Consider the following 14,018-nt stretch of genomic DNA (forward strand, 5'->3'; position numbering starts at 1 on the left):
TAGATGCTGGGATAGGCTCCAGCCCCCCCGCGACCCTTAATAGTAAGGAATAAGCGGAAGATGATGATGGATGGAGTCCAACTGGACCTGAACAGGAGAGAAATAAAGGAGTTGTTATGTAATTGTTATTGATTTCCAGGCCAGGTGAGGGTTGGATTTTGTTCATCCATGTTGAAGTGAACTGACAGTGGGACTGAGGACCTGGGCTGAAGTCCAGCTCACTGCTGGTTTAATAAAACCACCTGATTGTTTTTCCTATCAGCTCTGATCTGATGGAAGAAACAAAAAGCCAAACTTCATTCGTCCGTGTCCAAACACCAAGTCTGTTGATGTGCAGCACTCCAGTTATTTGTTTCTTTCCAGACAGAAGCAGGTTGGTGGAGGAATAAAACCTCAACAGTGAACAAACAGCAATGAGAGAAGTGAACCCTGCACTCAGAGAAGTTGTGTCTGCACTCGCCAACCAGGAAACGCGTCTATCTTCTGTGTGACTGAGGCAGCTGCTCAGAGCTGCGTTTCTCAGCTGTGTGGGGGCGGGACTCTGTGTGCCCCGGCTCAACCACGAGACCTCTGTGTACACTGTCAAGAAAAAAAACTATAAAAAAACGGTAAAAAGTCTGGCAGCAGAGTTTCCAGACGAATACCGTCAAATTACAGTGATGAACTGTTCCACAAAATTACATGGAATAAACTGTAAAAATACACAGCAGCTTTCACAGTCCCAACTCATTAAATTACAGTACATTAAAGGTGCCATAGAGAGGTTGAAGGGATATTAATTCTTGTTCTGTGGTGTGATATGTAACCCCACAAAAAATGGTTGGGTCTGTGATGGCTCAGAAGCTTCCTAAAAGGCTCTCTGAAACCGCTATGTTACCATGTTGGGTTTAGAATGCCTCATTTGTCCCTATTGGGGTCGTTTCTGACCTTATCTGGCAACCTCATTATTTATGCAAGTGCATGAGTTGACGGAGATCAGTTGCAGTTGTTTATCTGGCAACCTCATTTAACTACTACTCGGTGATTGGCTGCCCTCACTGTCACTGAAAAGAAAGTACTCCCACTTTCTCGGCTAACTGTCGCCAGTGCTAAGTGTGACGGCTACTGTCAATTGACAACATTCCATATCATACAACAACATTTGTAAGATAAGATACCAAGTAGCCACGGCCCATTCGCAGATCCAGCCGTATATGCAGCGGCGGGGTGACCGTCGGGACAACTGGGAGTTTTCCTGGTGGCCTGGCCCCTTGGTAGCCTGCCTGGCTGGCGAGATTCCTTCCCCCTCAAGCCAGGCCAGGCCAGCTAGCGACAGACAGCGCAGATAAAACAAAGGTCTCAGTTGTATCGAGGCCATTCCTTCAATCAATCTGCTCAGTCAGTGCTGCTGCTGCAGGCTCCAGTTGCGACACAAGAGCGCTGCACTCACTCGGCTCGCTCGCATAATCGCCCCCCCCCCCCGAAATATGTCAAAGGGGTGTGTGTGAGTGGGGGGGGGGGGGCACTGACTGAACTGTGACGTAACACTTCAGCCAAAATCGCATTGGTCCATTTTCCCACGACGATTCAAAAAAGGGGAGATCCTTCAAACAGAGGTTATGACACTGCCTCACTGGTGTGTGTTCCCCACAGCTGGGGGACGTTGAAGAAACACCAAAAACACAAAAACAATGATTTTCATTCTAGGTGCCCTTTAATTGTTGATAAATGTGAATTAAACTGCAGGAAAACAGGCCCATCACGTAAAAACACATGAAGAACAAGGACCTTTCAGGTTCTTCTCTAAGTTCAGGGCTCTTACTGGTTCATGTATGAAACAAACCAGTCTATGAGCAGGAATTTCCCATTAAAAAGTTCATTTGACAGTGGAAAAGCAAGCATAGTGATTAAAATTGCCAAGTTTAAGGTCAATCACTGTCAATTGAAGCTATTTAGTTGTTACTTTATGAAACTGAGCCAACTTTCTACAGTGATTTCCTGTTAGATTCTGGTTTCTCCAAGTATAAAAACTACAACCATGTATAAACACAGAATCTGTACTTTGAACAATAGAGAATTTCTACATATTTACAGTATCACTCCATCACTTTAGAGGATTGGAATGTAAAATAATCATTGGACAATGGAAATCATTTATCCTTTAACGAAACAACTTCAGTGCAGAGTTGATAACTGCACTTCAAACTTTGAACTGGTGTCCACATCAATGTGGAATTTGAGGAGGCCACAGCCACCAAATTTCCCAGAGTTCTTGACTATTTGCAGTCTCTTCCCTTGGAGAAGTCAAGTGGAACTACAAGACAAGGAGCAGAAATCCAAGCTGCTGGTGGACCACGTGGTGCTGTGTTGATGCTACTTTCCCACTCAAAGGGGATCGTGCAGGAATGTTCCACACGGTTGACCAAACTTCCATTGCAGAAGAGATTCAGGCAGTTCCACCCACGCCATGCATCCTTGTATGCTGTAAGTGTGAGGCAATACAATACAGTATGTTTCAGTGACATACATTTAGACAGAAGACCTTGGTTTATTGGGTGATGTTTATTGACATGCCAATTGGATTGTGGTGCCAATATGGCTGACTTGGTCGGTGTAAATCTTATCATCAATAAACAAAGTACACACAAATGTTCAAATTACTTTTCTAGACTTTAGTCCCCAAAGGAATTTCAGGCACCTGAAAGTGACTTTCATAAATCTGTGTGTCTGTGTACAGTACATGTCCCAAAAATGGAAAATAAAATTATTGGTCCCCAATCTCAAGGATAAAATTACGCTACAGTGATGTAGTGAGAGTTGCTACAAACCTCAAAATGATGCTACAGTGATGTAGCGAGAGTTTCTACTAAACTTAAAATAATGCAACAGTATTGTACTAAGAGTTGCTACGAACCTCAAAATAATGCGACAGTCATGTAGTGAGAGTTGCTACTAACCTCAAAATAATGCGACAGTGATGTCGGAAGAATTGCTAATGATCTCAAAATGATGCTAACAGTAATGTAGTGAAAGTTTCGAATAACCTCAAAGTGATGTTGACAGTCATGTGGTTAGAGTTGCGAGTAACCTAAAAATGATGCTGACAGTGATGTCGTAAGAATTGCTAATGATCTCCAAATGATGCTTCAGTGATGTAGTAAGAATTGCTAATGAACTCAAAATGATGCTAACAGTAATGTAGTGATAGTTGCTAATAAACTCAGTGATGCTGAATGTAATGTAGGAAGAGTTGATACAAACCTAAAAATGCGACAGTGATTTGGGAAGAATTGCTAATGATCTCAAAATGATGCTAACAGTAATGGAGTGATAGTTGCTAATAAACTCAGTGATGCTGATAGTAATGTAGTAAGGGTTGCAACAAACCTTAAAATAATGACACAGTAATGTGGTAAGACTTGCTACGAACCTAAAAATAATGCGACAGTGATGTCAGAAGAATTGCTAATGATCTCAAAATGAGGTGACAGTGATATTCTTAAGACTTGCTAATAAACTCAAAATGGTACTGACGGTAATGTAGTGATAGTGATGTGATGTCTTAATGATGCCAACAGTAATGGAGTGAAAGTTTCGAATAACCTCAAAGTGATGCTGAAAGTCATGTAGTAAGAGTTGCTACGAACCTCAAAATAATGCAAAAGTGACATCGGAAGAATTGGTAATGATCTCAAAATGATGCTACAGTGATGTCGTAAGAATTGCGAATGACCTCAAAATGATGCGACAGTGATGTCGAAAGAATTGCTAATGAACTCAGTGATGCTTACAATAATGTAGTGTTTCTAACAACCTCAAAGTGATGCTGACAGTGATGTAGTAAGAGTTGCTACTAAACTCAAAATAATGCAACAGTAATGTAGTAAGAGTTGCTACGAACCTCAAAAAATGCGAAAGTGATGTCAGAAGAATTGCTAATGATCTCAAAATGATGCTACAGTGATGTAGTAAGAATTGTTAATGAACTCAAAATGATGCTAACAGTAATGTAGTGAAAGTTTCGAATAACCTCAAAGTGATGCTGACAGTCATGTGGTTAGAGTTGCGAGTAACCTAAAAATGATGCTGACAGTGATGTCGTAAGAATTGCTATTAAACTCAAAACGATGCTAACAGTAACGAAGTGATAGTTGCTAAAAAACTCAGTGATGCTTACAGTAATGTAGTCAGTGTTTCGAACAACCTCAAAGTGATGCTGACAGTCATGTAGTAAGAGTTGCTACTAACCTCAAAATAATGCTACAGTGATGTCGTAAGAATTGCTAATGAACTCAAGATGATGCTAACAGTAATGTAGTGATAGTTGCTAATAAACTCAGTGATGCTTACAGTAATGCAGTAAGTGTTTCAAACAACCTCAAAGTGATGCTGACAGTCATGTGGTTAGAGTTGCTACGAACCTTAAAATAATGCGACAGTGATGTCGGAAGAATTGTTCATGATCCCTAAATGATGCGACAGTGATGTAGTAAATATTGCTAATGAACTCAAAATGATGCTAACAGTAATGGAGTAAAGTTTCGAATAACCTCAAAGTGATGCTGACTGTCATGTAGTAAGAGTTGCTACAAACCTCAAAAAAATGCTACAGTGATGTAGTAAGAGTTGCTACGAACCTCAAAATAATGCGACAGTGATGTCAGAAGAATTGATAATTATCTCAAAATGATGCTAACTGTAATGTAGTGAAAGTTTCGAATAACCTCAAAGTGATGCTGACAGTCATGTGGTTTGGGTTGCGAGTAACCTAAAAATGATGCTGACAGTGATGTAGTAAGAGTTGCTACAAACCTCAAAATAATGCTACAGTGATGTAGTAAGAGTTGCTACGAACCTCAAAATAATGCGACAGTGATGTCAGAAGAATTGATAATTATCTCAAAATGATGCTCACTGTAATGTAGTGAAAGTTTCGAATAACCTCAAAGTGATGCTGACAGTCATGTGGTTTGAGTTGCGAGTAACCTAAAAATGATGCTGACAGTGATGTTGTAAGAGTTGCTAATAACCTCAAAATAATGCTACAGTGATGTAGTAAGAGTTGCTACGAACCTCAAAATAATGCGACAGTGATGTCGGAAGAATTGCTAATGATCTCAAAATGATGCGACAGTGATGTAGTAAGAATTGCTAATGTACTCAAAATGATGCGAATAATAATGGAGTGAAAGTTTCGAATAACCTAAAAATGATGCTGACAGTGATGTCTTAAGAACTGCTATTAAACTCAAAAAGATGCTAACAGTAACGTAGTGATAGTTGCTAATAAACTCAGTGATGCTTACAGTAATGTAGTAAGTGTTTCAAACAACCTCAAAGTGATGCTGACAGTCATGTTGTAAGAGTTGCTACAAACCTCAAAATAATGCTACAGTGATGTAGTAAGAGTTGCTAATGAACTCAAAATGATGCTAACAGTAATGTAGTGAGAGTTGCTAATAAACTCAGTGATGCTTACAGTAATGTAGTAAGTGTTTCAAACAACCTCAAAGTGATGCTGACAGTCATGTTGTAAGAGTTGCTACAAACCTCAAAATAATGCTACAGTGATGTAGTAAGAGTTGCTAATAACCTCAAAATAATGCTACAGTGATGTCGGAAGAATTGCTAATGATCTCAAAATGATGCGACAGTGATGTCGTAAGAATTGCTTATCATCTCAAAAGGATGCTAACTGTAATGTAGTGAAAGTTTCGAATAACCTCAAAGTGATGCTGACAGTCATGTAGTAAGAGTTGCTACAAACCTTAAAATAATGCTATAGTGATGTAGTAAGAGTTGCTCCGAAACTCAAAATAATGCGACAGTGATGTCGGAAGAATTGCTAATGATCTCAAAATGATGCGACAGTGATGTAGTAAGAATTGCTAATGTACTCAAAATGATGCGAATAATAATGGAGTGAAAGTTTCGAATAACCTCAAACTGATGCTGACAGTCATGCTGTTGGAGTTGCAAGTAACCTAAAAATGATGCTGACAGTGATGTCTTAAGAACTGCTATTAAACTCAAAAAGATGCTAACAGTAACGAAGTGATAGTTGCTAAAAAACTCAGTGATGCTTACAGTAATGTAGTCAGTGTTTCGAACAACCTCAAAGTGATGCTGACAGTCATGTAGTAAGAGTTGCTACTAACCTCAAAATAATGCTACAGTGATGTCGTGAGAATTGCTCATGAACTCAAAATGATGTTAACAGTAATGTAGTGAGAGTTGCTAATAAACTCAGTGATGCTTACGGTAATGCAGTAAGTGTTTCAAACAACCTCAAAGTGATGCTGACAGTCATGTGGTTAGAGTTGCTACGAACCTTAAAATAATGCGACAGTGATGTCGGAAGAATTGCTAATGATCCCAAAATGATGCGACAGTGATGTAGTAAATATTGCTAATGAACTCAAAATGATGCGAATAATAATGGAGTGAAAGTTTCGAATAACCTCAAAGTGATGCTGACAGTCATGGAGTAAGTGTTGCTACGAACCTCAAAATAATGCAACAGTAACGTAGTAATAGTTGCTACGAACCTCAAAATAATGCGACAGTGATGTCGGAAGAATTGCTAATGATCTCAAAATGATGCGACAGTGATGTCAGAAGAATTGATAATGTACTCAAAATGATGCGAATAATAATGGAGTGAAAGTTTCGAATAACCTCAAAGTGATGCTGACAGTCATGCTGTTGGAGTTGCAAGTAACCTAAAAATGATGCTGACAGTGATGTAGTAAGAGTTGCTAATAACCTCAAAATAATGCTACAGTGATGTAGTAAGAGTTGCTACGAACCTCAAAATAAAGCGACAGTGATGTCGGAAGAATTGCTAATGATCTCAAAATGATGCGACAGTGATGTAGTAAGAATTGCTTATGTACTCAAAATGATGCGAATAATAATGGAGTGAAAGTTTCGAATAACCTCAAAGTGATGCTGACAGTCATGCTGTTGGAGTTGCAAGTAACCTAAAAATGATGCTGACAGTGATGTCTTAAGAACTGCTATTAAACTCAAAAAGATGCTAACAGTAACGTAGTGATAGTTGCGAATAAACTCAGTGATGCTTACAGTAATGTAGTAAGTGTTTCAAACAACCTCAAAGTGATGCTGACAGTCATGTAGTAAGAGTTGCTACAAACCTCAAAATAATGCTACAGTGATGTAGTAAGAGTTGCTACAAACCTCAAAATAATGCTACAGTGAAGTCGTAAGAATTGCTAATGAACTCAAAATGATGCTAACAGTAATGTAGTGAGAGTTGCTAATAAACTCAGTGATGCTGAAAGTAATGTAGTAAGTGTTTTGAACAACCTCAAAGTGATGCTGACAGTCATGTGGTTAGAGTTGCTACGAACCTTAAAATAATGCGACCGTGATGTCGGAAGAATTGCTAATCATCTCAAAATGATGCTGACAGTCATGTAGTAAGAGTTGCTACTAACCTTAAAATAATGCAACAGTAACGTATTAAGAGTTGCTACGAATATCAAAATAATGCGACAGTGATGTCAGAAGAATTGGTAATGATCTCAAAATGATGCGACAGTGATGTCGTAAGAATTGCTTATCATCTCAAAAGGATGCTAACAGTAATGTAGTGATAGTTGCTCATAAACTCAAAGTGATGCTGACAGTCATGTAGTAAGAGTTGCTACGAACCTCAAAATGATGCTGACAGTCATGTAGTAAGAATTGCTAATGAACTCAAAATGATGTTAACAATGACGTAGTGATAGTTGATAAACTCAGTGAAGCTTACAGTAATGTAGTAAGTGTTTCGAAAAACCTCAGAGTGATGCTGACAGTCATGTAGTAAGAGTTGCTAATGAACTCAAAATGATGCTAACAGTCATGTAGTGATGGTTACTAATAAACTCAGTGATGCTTCCAGTAATGTAGTAAGAGTTTCGAACAACCTCAAAGTGATGCTGACAGTCATGTAGTAAGAGTTGCTACAAACCTCAAAATAATGCGACAGTGATGTCGGAAGAATTGCTAATGATCTCAAAATGATGCGACAGTGATGGAGTAAGAATTGCTAATGTACTCAAAATGATGCTAACAGTAATGTAGTGAAAAATTCGAATAACCTCAAAGTAATGCTGAAAGTCATGTGGTTAGAGTTGCGAGTAACCTAAAAATGATGCTGACAGCGATGTCGTAAGAATTGCCATTAACCTCAAAATGATGCTAACAGTAATGTAGTGATAGTTGCTAATAAACTCAGTGATGCTGACAGTAATGTAGTAAATGTTTCGAACAACCTCAAAGTGATGCTGACAGTAATGTAGTAAGAGTTGCTATGAATATCAAAATAATGCGACAGTGATGTCAGAAGAATTGATAATGATCTCAAAATGATGCTAACTGTAATGTAGTGAAAGTTTCGAATAACCTCAAAGTGATGCTGACAGTCATGTGGTTTGAGTTGCGAGTAACCTAAAAATGATGCTGAAAGTAATGTAGTTAGAGTTATTAATAACCTCAAAATAATGCTACAGTGATGTAGTAAGAGTTGCTACGAACCTCAAAGTAATGCGACAGTGATGTCGGAAGAATTGCTAATGATCTCAAAATGATGCGACAGTGATGAAGTAAGAATTGCTAATGTACTCAAAATGATGCGAATAGTAATGGAGTGAAAGTTTCGAATAACCTAAAAATGATGCTGACAGTGATGTCATAAGAATTACTATTAAACTCAAAACGATGCTAACAGTAACGTAGTGATAGTTGCTAATAAACTCAGTGATGCTTACAGCAATGTAGTAAGTGTTTCAAACAACCTCAAAGTGATGCTGACAGTCATGTAGTAAGAGTTGCTACAAACCTCAAAATAATGCTACAGTGATGTCGTAAGAATTGCTAATGAACTCAAAATGATGCTAACAGTAATGTAGTGATAGTTGCTAAAAAACTCAGTGATGCTGACAGTAATGTAGTAACTGTTTCGAACAACCTCAAAGTGATGATGACAGTAATGTAGTAAGAGTTGCTACGAACCTTAAAATAATGCAACAATAATGTAGTAAGAGTTGCTACGAACCTCAAAATAATGTGACAGTGATGTCGCATGAATTTCTAATGAACTCAAAATGATGCTAACAATAATGGAGTGAAAGTTTCTAATAACCTAAAAATGAAGCTGACAGTGATGTCGTAAGAAATACTATTAAACTCAAAATGATGCGAACAGTAACGTAGTGATAGTTGATAATAAACTCAGTGATGCTTACAGTAATGTAGTAAGTGTTTTGAACTACCTCAGAGTGATGCTGACAGTCATGTAGTAAGAGTTGCAACGAACCTCAAAATAATGCCACAGTTATTTCGTAAGAATTGCTAATGAACTCAAAATGATGCTAACAGTAATGTAGTGATAGCTGCTAATAAAATCAGTGATGCTTTCAGTAATGTACAAAGTGTTTCGAACAACCTCAAAGTGAGGCTGACAGTCATGTGATTAAAGTTGCGAGTCACCTAAAAATGATGCTGACAGTTTTGTAGAAAGAGTTGCTACGAAGCTAAAAATAATGCGACAGTGATGTAGTAAGAATTGCTCATGAACTCAAAATGATGCTAACAGTAATGTAGTGATGGTTACTAATGAACTCAGTGATGCTTACAGTAATGTAGTAAGTGTTTCGAACAACCTCAAAGTGATGCTGACAGTCATGTAGTAAGAGTTACTACTCACCTCAAACTAATGCAAAAGTAATTTAGTAAGAGTTGATACGAACCTCAAAAAAATGCGACAGTGATGTCGTAAGAATTGCTAATGATCTCAAAATGATGCTTACAGTAATTTTGTGACATTTGCTAATAAACTCAGTGATGCTGACAGTCATGTGGTTAGAGTTGCTACGAACCTTAAAATAATGCGACAGTAATCTAGTAAGAGCTGCTAATAACCCTCAAAATAATGCTACAGTGATGAAGGAAGAATTTCTATTGATCTCAAAATGATGTGACAGTGATGTCGTAAGAATTGCTAATGAACTCAAAATGATGCTAACAGTAATGGAGTGAAAGTTTCGAATGACCTCAAAGTGATGCTGACAGTCATGTGGTTCGAGATGCGAGTAACCTAAAAATGATGCTGACAGTGATGGAGTAAGAGCTGCTAATAACCTCAAAATAATGCTACAGTGAGGTAGGATAAATTGTTAATTAACTCAAAAATGATGCTAACAGTAATGTAGTGATAGTTGCTAATAACCTCAAAGTGATGCTGACAGTCATGTACTAAGAGTTGCTACGAACCTCAAAATAATGCGACAGTGATGTCGGAAGAATTGCTAATGTCTGTGTAGGTTCTCATTCATCCAGGTCATCATAGATCGAAGCGAAGTAAAATCTGGTCAACTGGACGTAAGTTTAAACTTACGTCCAGTTGACCAGATTTTACTTCGCTTCGATCTAAGAATTGCTAATGATCTCAAAATGATGCGACAGTGATGTAGTAAGAATTGCTAATGAACTCAAAATGATGCTAACAGTAATGGAGTGAAACTTTCGAATAACCTCAAAGTGATGCTGACAGTCATGTAGTAAGTGTTGCTACGAACCTCAAAATAATGCGAAAGTAATGAAGTAAAAGTTGCTACGAACCTCAAAATATTGCGACAGTGATGTCGGAAGAATTGCTCATGAACTCAAGATGATGCTAACGGTAATGTAGTGATAGTTGCTAAGAAACTCAGTGATGCTTACAGTAATGTAGTAAGAGTTTCGAACAACCTCAAAGTGATGCTGACAGTCATTTAGTAAGAGTTGCTAATGAACTCAATTCAATGCTACAGTGATGTCGGAAGAATTGCTCATAAACTCAAAATGATGCTAACAGTAATGTAGTGATAGTTGCTAATAAACTCAAAGTGATGCTGACACTCATGTACTAAGAGTTGCTACGAACCTCAATATAATGCAACAGTAATGAAGTAAAAGTTGCTACGAACCTCAAAATATTGCGACAGTGATGTCGGAAGAATTGCTAATGAACTTAAAATGATGCTAACAGTAATGTAGTGATAGTTGCTAATCAACTCAGTGATGCTTACAGTAATGTAGTAAGAGTTTTGAACAACCTCAAAGGGATGCTTACAGTAATGTAGTAAGAGTTTCGAATAACCTCAAAGTGATGGTGAAAGTCATGTAGCAAGAGTTGCTACGAATCTCAAAATAATGCGACAGTGATGTCAGAAGAATTGCTCATGAACTCAAAATGATGCTAACAGTGATGTAGTAAGTGTTTTGAACAACCTCAAAGTGATGCTGACAGTCATGTAGTAAGAGTTGCTACAAACCTTAAAATAATGCAACAATAATGTAGTAAGAGTTGCTACGAACCTCAAAATAATGTGACAGTGATGTCGGAAGAATTGCTAATGAACTCAAAATGATGCTAACATTAATGGAGTGAACGTTTCGAATAACCTCAAAGTGATGCTGACAGTCATGTAGTAAGAGTTTCTACGAACCTCAAAATAATGCGACAGTGATGTCGGAAGAATTGCTAATGATCTCAAAATGATGCGACAGTGATGTAGTAAGAATTGCTAATGAACTCAAAATGTTGCTAACAGTAATGGAGTGAAAGTTTCGAATAACCTCAAAGTGATGCTGACAGTCATGTACTAAGAGTTGCTACGAACCTCAAAATAATGCGACAGTTATATAGTAAATGTTGCTACGAACCTCAAAATATTACGACAGTGATGTCGGAAGAATTGCTAATGAATTCAAAATGATGCTAACAGTAATGTAGTGATAGTTGCTAATCAAGTCAGAAATGCTTACAGTAATGTAGTAAGTGTTTCGAAGAACCTCAAAGTGATGCTGACAGTCATGTAGTAAGAGTTGCTACGAACCTCAAAATAATGTGACAGTGATGTCGGAAGAATTGCTAAAGATCTCAAAATGATGCGACAGTGATGTCGAAAGAATTGCTAATGAACTCAAAATGATGCTAACAGTATTGGAGTGAACGTTTCAAATAACCTCAAAGTGATGCTGACAGTCATGTAGTAAGTGTTGCAACGAACCTCAAAATAATGCGACAATAATGTAGTAAAAGTTGCTACGAACCTCAAAATATTGCGACAGTGATGTCGGAAGAATTGCTCATGAACTCAAAATGATGCGACAGTGATTTAGTAAGAATTGCTAATGAACTCAAAAGGGTGCTAGCAGTAATGGAGTGAAAGTTTCAAATTACCTCAAAGTGATGCTGACAGTCATGTGGTTTGAGTTGCGAGTAAATACAAAATGATGCTGACAGTGATGTCGTAAGAATTGCTATTGAACTCAAAACGATGCTAACAGGAATGTAGTGATAGTTGCTAATCAACTCAGTGATGCTTACAGTAATGTAGTAAGAGTTTCGAACAACCTCAAAGTGATACTGACAGTCATGTAGTAAGTGTTTCGAACAACTTCAAAGTGATGCTGACAGTCATTTAGTAAGAGTTTCGAACAACCTCAAAGTGATGCTAACAGTAATGTAGTGATAGTTGCTAATAAGCTCAAAGTGATGATGACAGTAATGTAGTAAGAGTTGCTACGAACGTCAAAATGATGCGATAGTGATGTAGTAAGAATTGCTAATGATCTCAAAATGATGCAACAGTGATGTAGTAAGAATTGCTAATGAACTCACAATGATGCTAACAGTAATGGAGTGAAAGTTTCGAATAACCTCAAAGTGATGCTGACAGTCATGTACTAAGAGTTGCTACGAACCTCAAAATAATGCGACAGTTATATAGTAAAAGTTGCTACAAACCTCAAAATATTGCGACAGTGATGTCGGAAGAATTGCTAATGAATTCAAAATGATGCTAACAGTAATGTAGTGATAGTTGCAAATCAAGTCAGTAATGCTTACAGTAATGTAGTAAGTGTTTCGAAGAACCTCAAAGTGATGCTGACAGTCATGTAGTAAGAGTTGCTACGAACCTCAAAATAATGCGACAGTGATGTCGGAAGAATTGCTAAAGATCTCAAAATGATGCGACAGTGATTTAGTAAGAATTGCTAATGATCTCAAAATGATGCTAACAGTAATGGAGTGAACGTTTCTAACAACCTCAAAGTGATGCTGACAGTCATGTAGTAAGAGTTTCTACGAACCTCAAAATAATGCGACAGTGATGTCGGAAGAATTGCTAATGAACTCAAAATGATGCGACAGTGATGTCGTAAGAATTGCCAATGAACTCAAGATGATGCTAACAGTAATGTAGTGATAGTTGCTAATAAACTCAGTGATGCTTACAGTAATGTAGTAAGAGTTTCGAACAACCTCAAAGTGATACTGACAGTCATGTAGTAAGTGTTTCGAACAACTTCAAAGTGATGCTGACAGTCATTTAGTAAGAGTTTCGAACAACCTCAAAGTGATGCTAACAGTAATGCAGTGATAGTAGCTAAGAAACTCAGTGATGCTTACAGTAATGTAGTAAGTTTCGAACAACCTCAAAGTCATGCTGACAGTCATTTAGTAAGAGTTGCTAATGAACTCAATTTAATGCTACGGTGATGTCGTGAGAATTGCTCAACAACGCAAAATGATGCGAACAGTAATGTAGTGATAGTTGCTAATAAACTCAAAGTGATGCTGACAGTAATGTAGTAAGAGTTGCTACGAACCTTAAAATATTGCGACAGTGATGTCGGAAGAATTGCTAATGAACTCAAAATGATGCTAACAGTAATGGAGTGAAACTTTCGAATAACCTCAAAGTGATGCTGACAGTCATGTAGCAAGAGTTGCTACAAACCTCAAAATAATGCGACAGTGATGAAGTAAGAATCGCTAATGAACTCAAAATGATGCTAAATGTAATGGAGTGAAACTTTCGAATAACCTCAAAGTGATGCTGAAAGTCATGTCGTAAGTGTTGCTACAAACCTCAAAATAATGCGACAGTCATGTATTTAAGTTGCTACGAACCTCAAAATAATGCGACAGTGATGTCAGAAGAATTGGTAATGAACTCAAAATGATTCGAACAGTAATG

Source organism: Aulostomus chinensis, chromosome 1 (assembly GCF_037954235.1).
Source record: "Aulostomus chinensis isolate RoL2024-O1b breed Wild chromosome 1, RoL_Achi_v1.0, whole genome shotgun sequence".
Lineage (NCBI taxonomy): Eukaryota > Metazoa > Chordata > Actinopteri > Syngnathiformes > Aulostomidae > Aulostomus > Aulostomus chinensis.